General features: G+C 42.9%; 1 long non-coding RNA gene across 1 annotated transcript in view; it reads right to left on the reverse strand.

Annotated features, from left to right (window-relative positions):
* Positions 1–6,915: 6,915 nt before the first annotated feature.
* The window catches only part of LOC125094782 (uncharacterized), a 36,932-nt gene continuing 28,340 nt past the window's right edge, over positions 6,916–15,507 (reverse strand). The window contains exons 7-9 of the long non-coding RNA XR_007125690.1: positions 11,485–11,574; positions 7,434–7,947; positions 6,916–7,260 (exon numbers count right to left, since the gene is read on the reverse strand). This is a non-coding gene — a long non-coding RNA (uncharacterized LOC125094782). The remainder of the gene's footprint in view (positions 7,261–7,433; positions 7,948–11,484; positions 11,575–15,507) is intronic.

Consider the following 15,507-nt stretch of genomic DNA (forward strand, 5'->3'; position numbering starts at 1 on the left):
ATACTTATCTAAATTACAGCTACTGCTTTTGCAGAAATTGACAAGCTAATCCTAAACTCTTGTGGAAACTCAGAGACTCCAGGATAACAAAAATAATCTTGAAAATAACAAAGCTAGAGTAAACAAGACTGTGTGGTATTGGCATAAGGATGGATAAACACACTACAAAAAATAATTTACAGAATACTATCTCTCATTGATATAGATATAAGAAACCTTTAAAAATATTAGCAAAATATTTTAGAAATATTAGCCTGGGTGGCTCAGTCATTAGGCCTCTGCCTTCGGCTCAAGTCATGATCTCAGGATCCTGGGATCAAGTAACACATTGGGCTCCCTGCTCAGCGGGAAGCCTGCTTCTCTTTTTCCCACTCCCCCTGCTTGTGTTCCCTCTCTCGCTATGTCTCTCTCAAATAAATAAATAAATAAAATCTTTAGGAAAAAAAATATTAGCAAAGGGATCCAGAGACATCATGACCAAATGAAGGCTATTCCAGGGATGGTTCAATATAATCCGTCACGTTAACAGAATGCAAAAGAAAAAAAATCGCAGGATAGTACCACTTGATGCAAAAAAAAAGTGACAGAAGTCAACACTCCTTCATGATAAAAACTCTCAGAAGAGTAGGAATATAAGGGAACTTCCTCAACTTGGTAAAGAACATTGACAAAAAAGCTACAGCTAGCATTATACTTTGTGACAGAAGACTGAATGTTTTCCTTACAAAACTGGGAACCAAGCAAAGATGCCTACTTTTAGCGCTCTCATTCAGCATGGTGCTGGTTGCTCTAGCCAGGACAATAAAGCAAGAAAAGGAAATAAAAGCCATACAGATAAGAAAGGAAGAAACAAAACTCTCCCTGCTTCATAGTCCATAATTTTCTTCTTAGAAAATTACAAGGGGGGGGGGCGCCTGGGTGGCTCAGTGGGTTAAAGCCTCTGCCTTCGGCTCAGATCATGATTCCAGGGTCCTGGGATCGAGCCCTGCATCCGGCTCTCTGCTCAGCAGGGAGCCTGCTTCCTTCTCTCTCTCTCTCTGCTTCTTTGCCTACTTGTGATCTCTGTCTGTCAAAATAAATAAATAAAATCTTAAAAAAAAAAAGAAAGAAAATTACAAGGAATTTACAAATATATCCTTAGAATAAATGATTCTGGTAAGGTCTCAGAATACAAAATAAATATACCAAGTCATTTGTATTGCTTCCTTAGTGCAATGAAAACATAGATACCAAAATTAAAATATAAAACTATTTATAATTGCTCAAAAAAGATATAACACTTAGGTCTAAGTCTAACAACACATGTGCAGGGCCTCAAGCTGAAAATTGCACACTGCCAGTGAAAGAAATGAACTATCTAAATAAATGTGTTCAGGGACTAGAAGACCAAATATAGTGAAGATATCAATTCTTCTCAAATCAATATACATAGTCAATAAAATTCCTATTTTAAAAAAACAGCAAAAGTTTTTGTACAGGCAGATGAGATCATTTTAGGATTTCTTTTTAAGATTTTATTTATTTATATGAGAGAGAGAGACAATGTACATGCATGAGCGGGGGGGAGGGGCCGAGGGAGAGGGAGAAGCAGACTCCCCGCTGAGCAGGGAACCCAACGCAGGACTCGACCCCAGGACTCCAGGACCATGACCTGAGCAGAAGGCAGACGTGCTTAACCAACTGAGCCTCTCAGGTGCTCCTATATTAGATAGAAATGCAAGGGAACCAGAATAACTAAAACAAATTTTTATTTTTATTTTTTTTTTAAGATTTTATTTATTTATTTGGCAGACAGAGATCACAAGTAGGCAGAGAGGCAGGCAGAGAGAGAGAGGAAGGGAAGCAGGCTCCCCGCTGAGCAGAGAGCCCGATGCGGGGCTCGATCCCAGGACCCTGGGATCATGACCTGAGCTGAAGGCAGAGGCTTTAACCCACTGAGCCACCCAGGCACCCCTAAAACAAATTTTTAAAAAGAGGAATAAAATGGGAGAAATCAGTCTACCCAATTTTTAGACTTATTATATAGCTAGAGTAATGAAGGCTTTGTGGAATTGGGGGAAGATAGACAAAAAGATCAATGAAATATAGTCAACCCAGAATCAGACCCAGGCAAATATGCCAAATTGACTTTTAACAGAAGAGCAAAAGCACTTCAGCGGAAAGATGGTATTTCCAACAAATAGGGTTAGAACAGGCAACTGGACATTGTCAAAAACGAACTTCATCCTCAGTCTCATACCTTGTATAAAACGAACTCAATATGAACCAAAGATTTAAATGTAAAACATAACACCATCAAAAGTTTAGAAATCACATGAGAGAAAATCTTTGGGATCTAGGACTAGGCACCGAGTTTTTATACTTGACATCAAAAGCATGATACATAAAAGGAAAATTTCATAACCCGCACTCCATGCAGACATTGCTGACACTTTCTTGATAAGGTATGGTATCAATGGAAAGTTTTCTGGTCACACCAGGATTCATATTCCCTGTGCAGACGAACCTTAAATGGCTTATTGACTCAATATCATGGATTGCAGATGTCCAGTTATTTAACTAGAAATAAGCAAGGTCACGTATTTGAAGACAATGACCATCACTACGAACGCTTTGCCAATAATTTTAAGACAGGTTTGCATTTCAGATTTGTGAAAATGTTGAGGTGGGGGAATGTGCAATTCAGTAGTTTCTATGGCTATTTGGGTCTAGTGTGCCTTTTTTTAAGGCACCATGAATGATGTGGATGAGTTGAACATCCTTTAAGGCATCCTGGAGCAGGACCTTCTCACACACTCACACGCAGCCATTCAGGGAGCGTTCCCTCTTGTAAAGAGAGAAGGTATGTAGTCTTTCATAAAACGCTTACAGCTTAACTAATAAAAGTGTTGCTGGGTCCAAGATATAATTATGAATAATTGCACGTAACAAACATAATTATAAATAAATGTGTATTTTACACGACACGTACGTTATCATTATTCATTTACAGGGCTGAGATTTCTTCATTTGGGGTTGCTATTATAGTGAACTTACTAAGAGAGAAATATTTTAATGTTATCTCTTTAAACGCACTTGATTAAAATCAACCCTGGGGCCCAGTACATCCAATATTCAATTATCTGCAGTTTGTCAAAGATGAGTTGACCTTTGAAGCTGGTGTATAATAGATTCTAGCCACTTCTGAAATTGAGGAGAGGAAAAGAAGTACAACCAACCCGACAGGAAGTGGTGATGGAATTTACAGAGAGGTGGGACGGTCCTTCCCCTGCTCCTCCTCGCCTCTTTAAAATTAGCTCCTACTGGCCTGAAATGCTCTTTACTTCTTCAGGCAATGCCATTTGCCTGTAGGACATCTCAGTGTCCTAGTGCTATAGTTACAACCTCTATTTATTGAAAGTGCACTGGGTACCAGGCCCTGGGCTGGGTATTTTACAGGTAAAGTGCAAGTAACCCAAAGAAAGGCTTATCATGATTCAGTTCAAGCAATAGCTTTCTGACTTAGTGATTATTTATGCAGAAGGTCCCAGGGGACTAGGATAGTTGTTCTGGTTTTTGTTGTTTTTTTTTTTTTTAAGATTTTATTTACTTATTTGACAGAGATCACAGGTAGGCAAAGAGAGGTGGAAGCAGGTTCCCCACTGAGCAGAGAATCCGACGCGGGGCTCCATCCCAGGACCCTGAGATCATGACCTGAGCCGAAGGTGGAGGCCTTACCCACTGAGCCACCCAGGTGCCCCTAAGATAGTTGTTCTTAAGGGGAGCCACTGCAGCTCTTGAAGACCTTTTTGGGAAATTATGGAGTATCGAATTTGTTTGTCTGTTTGGCATGAGGAACGGGGCTGCATTTTGAAGTTCGGAGCCAGGGATGCTAGAGTCAAAGCTGCCCCGTGTTCATGTTAATTTTCGTACGGCACAAAGGCACTAGGCAAAGTTTGTAATTATCTAAGCCCAGACTCTAACTCTGTTTTCCACCAAAACACCAAAGTATTTTTTAATTGTATTTTTTAAATTAACATTAACTTAATTTGGGGGATGCATAATTTTAACACATATATAGGTTTTCATCTACTCATTTGCCATCTGCATATATTCTCTGGGTTTTTTTTAAAGATTTTATTTATTTATTTGACAGACAGATCACAAGTAGGCAGAGAAGCAGGCAGAGAGAGAGGAGGAAGCAGGCTCCCCAGTGAGCAGAGAGCCCAGTGAGGGGTTTGATCCCAGGACCCTGGGATCATGACCTGAGCCAAAGGCAGAGGCTTTAACCCACGGAGCCACCCAGGCGCCCCTGCATATATTCTCTTTCGTGAAGTATTCGAGTCTTTGGCACATGTGTAAGTTGGGCTGTTCATTTTTTTTATAGATTCTGGATACAGGTCCATTATAAGATGTGCCATTTGAAAATACTTGCTCCAAGCCTACAGTTCATGTTTTCCTTCTCCTAATAGGGCCTTTTGAAGAATTTTGATGAAGTCTAATCTACTAATTTTTTAAAGGATTATGGTTTTGACATCATGTCAAAGAATTCTGCCTAACTCCAGATCACAAAGGTTATGTTGACTTCTAAGATTTTCATAGGTTTGTGTTTTACATTTAGATTTGTAATCCATTTTGAGCTACTTTTTGTCTGAGTTGGGAAGGTTAGGTTATTTTTATTTATTTCTATTTTTTGGTGCATACAGCTGACCAACTGTCCCAATACCACTTACTATCTTTTCTCCATTGACTTGCCTTTGCTTCTTTGCCGAAAATGACCATACTTATGGAAGTCTACTCATTAGCTCTCTTTTTGTTCCATTGTTTTTTCTGCTTCCATTGTTTTTCCAATGTCAGTTTCCGTTTTCAAAATCTTTGCTGTGCTATTTGGATCTGTCTTATGTATACATCACCTAGTGGCTGGTCTGCAACCTAGGTGGTTTCTAACCCATAGTTCAGTTCTCAAAGTTTTTAGTACAATGTTTAGGGTCAGATCCATGCCTGTGTAGCTCAGAGGGGAGCCCAGCAGTTCACACACTTTCCCCCCCGAGATGTTCCCTTCCCACCATGACGCTGGTACTTCCTAGTTCCCTACAGTTCCCATCTGTGGTCCTCCATTTTGAAAGCTGAGGCAAATGTAACCCCCCATACCGCACACTTCTCAGAATTGTGCCTAACTCCGTGACCAAGAGATGGGAGGAAAAGGGGAGAAAAAGCACTGGAAGTTTGCTCCCCATCTTGGGATCACAATTTCTCTGATTACAGAGGAAGCTCCCCCACCTAGATGTTAGATACTTGACGGGAGGCTCACACCGCCGCTGTGTGACTGGGCTTGCCTGAGGCCTGGGGCCCAAGAGAATGGAGAAAGAAGGAAAACAGGGTGTTTCCCCCTAAAATTCTGACTGTTCGGAATTCCCCTTCCAGTTGCTTCAGCCAGAGCTAGAGAGGTTTTCCTGGAGCTCTTTCTGACTGAGGCCCACGTCCACATTTCAGACTACCTTGAGTCCAGGTAGGGGGACTGGAAGGGACAAAAATAGGAAACTCCCTGGCAGTTTGGTGGAAGTTCCAATTCTGGCCTTTCGCAATCCCATTTACCCGAAACCAGAACTCCTAAACCCAAGGCAAGTTTAATACTGTTTTAAATACATACCGAATTTTCCAGGGATTCACCTAACATGTAAAAATCAAGGAATATTGCATTTGACTTTGTTTAGAACTGTACACAACTGTATTTATTCTTTCCAAAAGCCACGGAAGGTGATCGATCTTACCTGTGGCATTTCGGTTGCCAACGCCACACACCTGTGAGAGCCTGAATTTGCAGCTTTGTATTCTTCCGTGATTTTATACCCACATGCACTCTTCCTTCTGCCTATGGTTTTGTGCTTTACCAGAGGCATTCAACACTGAAATACATATTATTTTATTGTAAAGAAGTTTTATTTTTCTTTATATTATAGATAAGGCGTCATAGTGACATTTCTGAAATGCATTTTGGCAAATTAAAGAGGGCTTTGAATCTTTCGACCTTCTTCTTGTCTAGAGATGCGTTGGGGGCTGGCCAGATGTCTCTTGTTATTTCAGGAACTCTCCCTGCGTTCTCCTGAGCACGGTGGTCTCACAGTGGTCAGGCTCCATGAATGGTCCCAGAGCTCCAGAAGCCAGCGTCAAGAATTCTCAAGACCTAGCACTAGAAGGCCCCAGATGCCACATTCCACGGACCAAACAACCACCAAGGGCCAGCCTGGACTCAGGGGAAGCCAAGGCAGACGCTGTTCGAAAAGACCCACAAGCCATTCCTGGCACTGGCCAAGACAATGACCTGGAGGGCCAAAGCTCCCTGGACAGCAGGCAGAGGACAAACTGCTAAGCATTGACTCTTGTTGATTCGTAAAACGAAAAGAGAAGTGAGTCCCCTTCAGGTGAATTTGTAGTGTCCATGATATATATATATATATATATATATATATATATATATATATATTTTGTCCTTGAACAGAATTGCCAAGGATATCCTTTGAATATCTACATGCATAGAGCAAATACATGTTTATTCAATATCATAGTACCAAGTATGTGGGTGATAAAGTTAATAAGTGTCTGCCCTTCAAGGCTACAATGCAATGTCATTGTCAAAACAGATATGCAAATATTTACAAATCAAGTAGCATGAAAAAAACTGCTTTAAAAGAGTTTCGTTGATGAGCTTTATGAATCCAGGAAAGGGAAATATCTTTTTTTTTTTTTTTTTTTTTTTGACAGACAGAGATCACAAGTAGGCAGAGAGGCAGGCAGGAGAGAGAGAGGAGGAAGCAGGCTCCCTGTGGAGCAGAGAGCCCGATGTGGGGCTTGATCCCAGGACCCCGGGATCATGACCTGAGCCGGAGGCAGAGGCTTTAACCCACTGAGCCACCCAAGCACCCCCGGAAATATCTATTTTCATCTCTAACCATGTATCTGTGATTGCAACCCTGACTTCTTTTTTTTAAAAGTTTTATCTATTTAAATAATCTTTACACCCAACATGAGGCTTGAATGCACCACCCCAAAATCAAGAGTCGCACACTGTTCCGACTGAGCCAGCCAGAACCCCTACGCTGACTTCCCACGGGAATCACCTGGGGGAACTTTTTAAGCCTAATAATCCACACTCCTATACCCTACTCTTGTCCCAGATTATAATTTAATTGAGGAGTGGGGCCCAGGCATTAGTATTTACAAAGAGCTCTTCATAGGATTTTCTTTCTTTTTTAAAAAAAATATGATTTTTTTTTAAAGATTCTTATTAATTTATTTGACAGAGAGAGATCACAAGTAGGCAGAGAGGCAGCAGAGAGAGAGGAAGGGAAGCAGGCTCCCTGAGCAGAGAGCCCAATGCGGGGTTTGATCCCAGGACGCCGGGACCATGATCTGAGCCGAAGGCAGAGGCTTAACCCACTGAGCCACCCAGGCACCCAAGATTTTATTTTTAAGTAATCTCTACTCCCAACATGGAGACTGAACTCACCACCTGGAGATCAAGAGTTGTTGCACACTCTACCCACCAAACCAGCCAGGTGCCTCTCTCCATGCAGTTCTAATGGGAAGCCAGAATTGTGACCCGCGTCCAGCGTTTCTGTTTCTCTGATCATCAGACTCCTCTAGGTTCCTCTGTGAGGAGACAGGGATTCAGCAGACCTGAGAAGCACCAGGTATTTCCAACAATTGCCCAGGTGAGTCTCATCATCAAGGAAGTTTAAGGAATAATGCCATGTTCCAATCTCTTCCCAGTGCTGAATGTAGATTTCACTCTGAAGGCACCATTTTCAGCCTTGTCTTCTCATCAGGTTCTCTACCTTTCTAGTAGATTGTTCAACCCCACCTCGGAGTCATTTGGTACTTAGCTTTAGACACATGGGAACCTCTGTTTGAACACCAGTTCCGCTTTCAGCAGGTTACTGAATCTCTTGTAGGCTCACTTTTCCTTCTCTGTAAAATGGGGAGAAAAATAATACATGCTTTATAGGATTGTTCAGAAGAATTAAGAAAGAATTATCTGGGAGACATTTAGAGTTAATTGATGCAATTAACATTCCTACAAGCTCCCCGATGCTTCCATTCTGGGCCTCCGTCCCTGCTAAACTCCTACTTTAGAAAATCTAGGTAAGATTTATTTGACAGTGTTGTGAAAGTCAATGAAAAATCTTACCTTAAAAAAAAAAAATCTTACCTTACCCAAAAAGAATGAGGAAAAATATTAGGCAGGAATGGTTTGCTGGGATTTCTGATCTCGTTCCCTTCTATCAATGAAAGTTCAGAAAGCAAGTTTTTAAAATTCAGACTTCCTTAATTTGGAAACGTTTACTAGGTGCATTAAAGGAATATTGACAACAGGCATCTCTCTTTTGACCTCATTTATAAAGCTACATAGTTCACTCTGCTTGTGCTTTGAAAAAATGTTTTTCCTTTTAAATCGTCATTATCTTTCCTCCAGTTGTTAGGTTTCACCATAAATCCATATTTCTTTACTCTGGAAGAAGCAAAATCGTGTGTGGGCAACAATTTTTAATATTTTCAATACTTTAAAAAATAGAGAATGACGAAGGACTTTTTAAAAAAATCAACTCCATTCTCTGTATTTCTCAGAGTGCACAGGCCGTTTTCTGGAAGTAGGACGTAACCTACTTGAATGTCAGTTATTAAGAGGATCAAAAGTAAAGAAAAAATATGTTTAGCCTGACTTTAAAAAGGGTTTCTTTTTTGGTAGAATGGGAATTAATGGAAATGGAGTTCCCAGTTCAAATGTTAAAGGAAGAAAGGTGGTTTGTAAAAGAAATACATTCGTATAAAATGAACATATAGTCAGAGCATCAATAACATCAAAGAAAAAAGTATTTGTCAAATATATATATTTCTGTTAATATATTTACAATATATAATATAAAAATATTATATAATATATATATACTTAAACTTGGAGTAAGTGTATGTATAGAAATTCTCCACGTAGAAATTTTTAAACTATACTGTTAATGATAATTCACTGCTGAGATTTTTTTTTTAAGATTTTATATATTTGAGAAAGAGCATGACCGGGGCAGGAGGGTGGTGTGGGTGGGATGGGGCAGGGAAAGAGAGAAGCAGGCTCCCCGCTGAGCAGGGAACCCAAAGCAGGGCTCCATCGAAGGACCTTAGGATCATGACCTGAGCTGAAGGCAGATGCTTAACCAGCTGAGCCACCCAGGTGCCCCACTGCTGAGATATTTAATGTGATTAGAAATTCTAGTAAAATGAAGAGAATTGGGGATAACCAGCTGTGAACTAAAAAAAAAAAAAATTATTCTCTAGATTGAGAAAACCCCATTTCCCCATTTCTTCTGATCATTTTTAGTTGGGCAGAAAAAGCAATCCTACCCCTCCTTCTGAGTTCCTTTTTGTGCAATTTTCACACTTGTTCTTTTTCTCTTTGGTGTGGCTTGTCCTTTCTCTTTGGTGTCAGTGCCTGCTGTAATAATGGCACATTATTTTTAATTTCTCAGAAATCCATAAACAGGCAACTGCAATGACATAGGAAATGTTTGGCTCAAAAGACATAAGCCCTTTTAGCCAAACTTTCCAATTTCCTTCTATAACTTCTAGATTATTCCAACTGTTTGCTGTCTGTAGCTGAGCGTTACTATAAAGCAGGGTGAACAATAAAAGTCTTGTGTCCGTTTTAAAAGGAGCCATGTTTCAAATCCCAGTTAGGACTTAAGAGTATCATTTATACAAATTCGCTAAAGTGACCACAGGCAGACTTGCCAATATGTGCGCTTCATTGTTATTCATTCTTTTTTTTTTTTAAAGATTTTATTTATTTATTTGACAGAGAGAGATCACAAGCAGGCAGAGAGGCAGGCAGAGAGAGAGGAGGAAGCAGGCTCCCTGCTGAGCAGAGAGCCCGACGCGGGGCTCGATCCCAGGACCCTGAGATCATGACCTGAGCCGAAGGCAGCGGCTTAACCCACTGAGCCACCCAGGCGCCCCCATTGTTATTCATTCTTAAAGATGCTGCTCTGCCCAGAACAATGATAGTTATTTTTTTGTTTTTCTTTTGGTTTGGATTGAATGAGATGGCTCCCTTATTTATTGTTACCCTGCTTTGGCACCTAGCACAGAAAACATTTCCATCTCCAAGTTCCTTGTGCTTTAAGTTTCTGTTCACATAAAGTAAATTAATGCCCTTCTGATCCACATGGCAGGTTCATAGAGAAGCAAGATATATTTCTTTCAATGAGAGACAACCCAAACACATGTTCAGTATGTTTAAAATTCTGCAAGAGGATGAACACCACAATGGAGAGAAATCCCAGCGATGGGTTTATAAGGCCAGACCAAAGGAAAGGAGAAGGACATTGCTGTTTGAGATAGTGCCTTGAATTGCGAGCTTGAGAAGGGACATAGAAGGTTGGGGATGAGGAGCTTGGTGGTAAAGTACTACAGACCCTACCTGCATCCCCGGCAGGGTTGCTTTCCATGGAAATATCTGATTTAGAACAGGCTAGCTGAAACCAGGGGAAGCATTATTAGGCACGTTTTTGCCATAACCTTCCTGATATCTCACAAAGCATAAGCACCTGCCCAAAGGGGGCTTATTATTGGCTGCCATGCGCCCAGAATGGTGTTGACACAAACTTCCTTGGGACTGATCAAGGAATTCCAAAAGGGGGCATGAGGACCAGGGAAAAGCTCAAAGAAGGCAAATTTCAGTCCAACCCAGAGGAAAACATCCTAAAAATTAGAGTGCTTCACTCCAAGCTGCCTTACCTTGGAAAATCAACCCCACTTGGCCCAGCATCCAGGAGCTCCCCTCCCATGTCACACAGCCAAAACAGCTTATAGCCCTGCTGGATTTTCTTTAGTCCTCCCAGCAAGCCGGTGGGCTTGGGCCAGTCTTGGCATTCCCTGCATTGCCCAGGTGACTGGCAGGAAATGGCGCAGGTCCAGTGAGAGCACGGACATCCAGTTTTGCACCTTCCATGCCCCTGGTGAGCCTGCCCCGCCCGCTAGAGCTAGAGGTCTTGTACAGCTCGCTGCTTCCTTCCAACCCCTCTGCCTAAGATCTCCCTCTGTATCAGGTTTTTCTCCCCCAGGGGCACCACCTGACGCTTGTGAGAAAGCTAGTATTTCCGTGTCATTCCAGACAGTCTCATCCTTTGCACAACTGGCAACCAGTCATGGCCTGATGTCATCTCAAGCTGTGGCTCTTTTCACTGCCCATCTTCACCACAATTTGAATCAGGTTGGGCATATGTTCCCTCAGACTTATTACGCCCATCACTCTGGTGTTCCCCCCTATTTCCTTCTAGCCCTCCCTATCCTGGGCTACTGGGTTCAAGGAGCCCATGTCATGTTCCCTCCTTCAGGTCAAAAGGAGGGAGGTAAAGAGGGGATCTGAATTCTGTCTGCCCGTACTTAGCAGAAGCTTTGGGTGTCCCCCCACGCCAACCTCCTTGGTGTTCACTTCTGAAGTCAAAGGCTACTTACCACTGACTCCTGAAAATACCCACTTGAAGGTTTTTTCTGGCCTTGGGACGTGCACCCAGGGAAGTCAGATGTGTTGGACAATTAATTCCCCTGAAAGCATGATGACAAACAGAGACCTGGTGAATAAACATCCCAGCTCCCTTGCCCCTCAGATGGGTGAATTCTGGAGCCACAGTTTTCAGGTTCCTTGGTAGGACTGCGCTCTATTTGCCCACAGTGGTAACTTACTCAGTAATGGATGCTCTGTCACCTTCCTCCCCTTCCTTATCACACAGTCACCACATCCTGTATGTCCTAGGACCCTCTCTCAAATAAACTACTCGCACGTGAATGAACGTTCATCTCAGTCTTTGCCGATGCTGGGCGGGGGATGGGTGGGTGGGGGGTCCTAGCTCCATGTCTAGCAATGCAGGAAGCACTCGAGGCATGAATGAATGAATGAATTGACCTTGGCAGGTCATCTGTGAATCTTGTAGATGGGATTTCTGCATTAGGAGAGAGGCTACCGCGTAGGACTATGGAATATTCTTCCTCCAGGAGCGATAATATGTCTACAGGGAAATAAATGTCTTTTTAACTACAAGACTCGGGCAAGGAGCTAGGAGCTGGAAGCATGTGAAAAAACAAGACTTTTCTCCATTCTCTGCCAGTGTGCTTTCGGATGTGAAGGGGGCAGCGGGGACCACAGGTTAGTTATGAAATCGTGCGATTTCTCGAGCCAGCACATTGCCTTTTATGGACACCGCGGTCCGGGGTGCTGGGCAGAGAGTGATTTTCCATCCCGGGCTCTAGAGTTCACAGTTTCTAGTCACAACAAGCAGAGCCAGAAATAATGTCAGATAGTCAAACCCTGGAGTATTGTATTATAAAGGCATAACGTCAAAATCATATATGAAACGACGTTTTAATTACTCCATGACTGGAATTTTCATAACAGCATTTTATGGCTGGTTAGCACTGCCTCAGGATTTCTGTGTTACAAGTGAGGAAATGAGTCACCAAAGTGTAAAAAAAAAAAACGTGCTGAAGGCTCCTCGGCTGCTGTCTGAGAAGAGCTGGAAGAAAATGTTCCTGACCATTCTCTTCCTGTGCTCAGGCTAACACAGGGTTTTCAACACGGCTGCACACTCTCACATCTTCCCCATCCAGTTTTATAAGAGAACCAAACCTTGTAGTTCGTGAGCTATAGGAGAGCTGTTGGTGAAGGGCAATTTAATATATTATATTATATATTTGGGGAGGTACAATGAGAATGTGAAAATCACATTTTGTCCTTAACAATCAAGAGTCTAATAGGATTAAGCAAAATCAATTTTTTTTATAACAATTCAGAGCTTAATACAGTTGAGCACGGACAAAATGAGGTCCCACCCCGCCCCACCCCAGCCACACCTGCTCCCATCTCCAAGGAGCAGCTGCCCTGCTGGGGAGTCTCCAAATTCCATATCTTTTCTACCAGAATGGGAGCTTGGGGTTGGGGTGGGTGGGTGGGTGGGCCAGGACGGCAGGAGGGGTCTGCGTCGGAAGTCTAGGCTCGGTCATGAGGCAAAGACAGATGCTGGGAGGAAGGGGATCCACCATCAGGCAGGGCATCCCCTGCCAAGAGGACTGCGGCTGGCAACGGCCTGGGTGGGGATTAGCACCGCAGCAGTCCAGAGAAGAAGGCAGACCCGGGTGCTGTGCAGACCCCTGAGACCAGGTGGTGGGGAGAGGGTAGCACCTGATGATCCAAAGGGACAAGCAGTAACGTCCCACAAGCCTGGCAGCTGCAGGACCCACTGAAGGGATTGCTGGTTGTCAGGCTACAAACTAAGAAGTGATGAGCCACTGGAGGGACACCTGGGTGGTGCCGTGGGTTCACATGGGACTCGATTTTGCCTGGTGATCTCAGGATCCTAGGATCGAGCCTGCCAGGCTCACTGCTCTGTATGGGGTCTGCATAAATTTCTGTCTCTCTCTCCCTCTCCCTCTGCGCCTCCCCCTCCCCACACTCGCTCTAGCTCTCTCCAAAATTAATAAATAAATCTTTTTAAAAAGACAGAGAGACAGAGACACTGGAACTGAGTTCTAGGTGGCAGCAATGAACTTGGCTTCTAGAACCAGGGCCAGTTCAAGAACACCCAGCAACGTATTAGACTTCATCAGGACTCACTTGATCTATTGACTTTGACTTTTGAAATGCCCCACAGCTAGAGGCAGGGTTGGCTTCAGAGCTGAGAGTGGAAGGTTTGAAGTTGTTTACTGAGCTTAGCAAGGGATTGTTAGTCCATTAGGAGGTAGGGTTGAGGGGGGCAGGAGCCAAGGCAGGGGATCTGGGAGGCCACACTGCAAGTAATCCTCAGGAAGGAAAATATTGATTCCTAAGAGGGAATCAACTTGGGATTTTAACAACAATTAAACTTGGGACCTCTGATACAAGGCTACCAAGTTCCCCACACAAAAATGAGAACAAAAGTAAACTTAATTCCTAAAAACAGAGCCTGAGAAAAATGAGGGATTAAATGAAAAAATAATTGGATCCTAAATTATTTTAGGATGGTATTATTTTATTATTTTATTATTAAAATTATTTTCGGATGGGTATCTTTGGTTCTCCTCTGTTTTATGTTTTTATCAGTGTCTTAGATCAAGACATAAGATACATAGTTATCCAATAAGAGAATGATAAAATTCTGGAAAGCTAACATAAGTCTGGGTATAAAATGAGGCTAAAAAAGAATCCTGACAAAATTTTGGGAAAATGTTGTCTTAAATGTCCCCATGGTCTGCTCCTCTCCCAACTCCAAACAATTCTGGGGGAACCTGGAAGGTGGAAGGAGACCTCTGGGCTCTCTCTCAGAGAGAGTTGGCCCACGCGAGCCTCCCACATCGGATAAGAGAGGGGCTGTGGGACACACAACCAATCCTACAATAAGGTTGGAGAAGTCTTCTTGGAGAGCGCTTGGCCTGTGGAGATCTATGGACCTGGAGTAGTCAGAGTTCTTCAGAGAAAATGAACTGATAAGGTGTGTGTGTGTGTGTGTGTGTATGAATATACAGAAAGAGATTGATTAATTGACTGACTGATTTTAAGGAATTGACTCACACCATCGTGGGGTCTGGTAAATCTAAAATCTGCGGGGCAGGCCAGCAAGCTGAAGACCCCGGAAAGACGTGATGCTGCAGCTTGAGTCTGAAGGCAGCCTAGAGGCAGAATTTCCTCTTTTTTGAGTGACCTCAGTCTTTTGCTCTTAAGGCCTTCAATGGATTAGATGAGATCCACCCACACTATGGAAGGTACTTTGCTTCACTCAAAGTCTACTGTTTTAAATGTAATTTCACCTGAAAAATACCTTCAGATCAACGTGTAGACTGGAGTTTAATCAAATGTGAGGGTTCCGTGGCCTAGTCAGGTTGGTACATAAGATTAACTATCATAGAACCCCAGGGGGAGGGTAATTCTGGTCCCTTATGGTACTTTGGTAGGAACCTACTGGTCTTCCTGAGTTCCAAGAAGCTGCAGAGGAGGAAGGGAGGTAAATGTGTCTTTTTTTTTTTTTTTTTTTAAGATTTTATTTATTTGTCAGAGAGAGAGAGGGAGAGAGAGCAAGCACAGGCAGACAGAATGGCAGGCAGAGGCAGAGGGAGAAGCAGGCTCCCCGATGAGCAAGGAGCCCGATGTGGGACTCGATCCCAGGACGCTGGGACCATGACCTGAGCCGAAGGCAGCTGCTTAACCAACTGAGCCACCCAGGCGTCCCTAAATGTGTCTTTTATGCAAAGGCCAGAACATATAAGTCCGAGTAGCTGAGAAGAGGAGGGGTCAGGGAGCCTTCCTCCCAGTGTTATAACAGAGAACTGATGACATGTCGGCTGCCAACCTTGCAGGCCCACGGGGGCAGGCGCCATTTTGTTTCCCTCATTCACAGAGTGGCTTCATTTAAGTAAGGTGGTAGACAGAATAATATCCCTTCAAAGACATGTACGTCCTAGTCCCTGGAACCTGGAGATATATATGACCTTACATAGCAAAAGGGACTTTGC

This window comes from Lutra lutra, chromosome 3 (assembly GCF_902655055.1).
Source record: "Lutra lutra chromosome 3, mLutLut1.2, whole genome shotgun sequence".
NCBI lineage: Eukaryota > Metazoa > Chordata > Mammalia > Carnivora > Mustelidae > Lutra > Lutra lutra.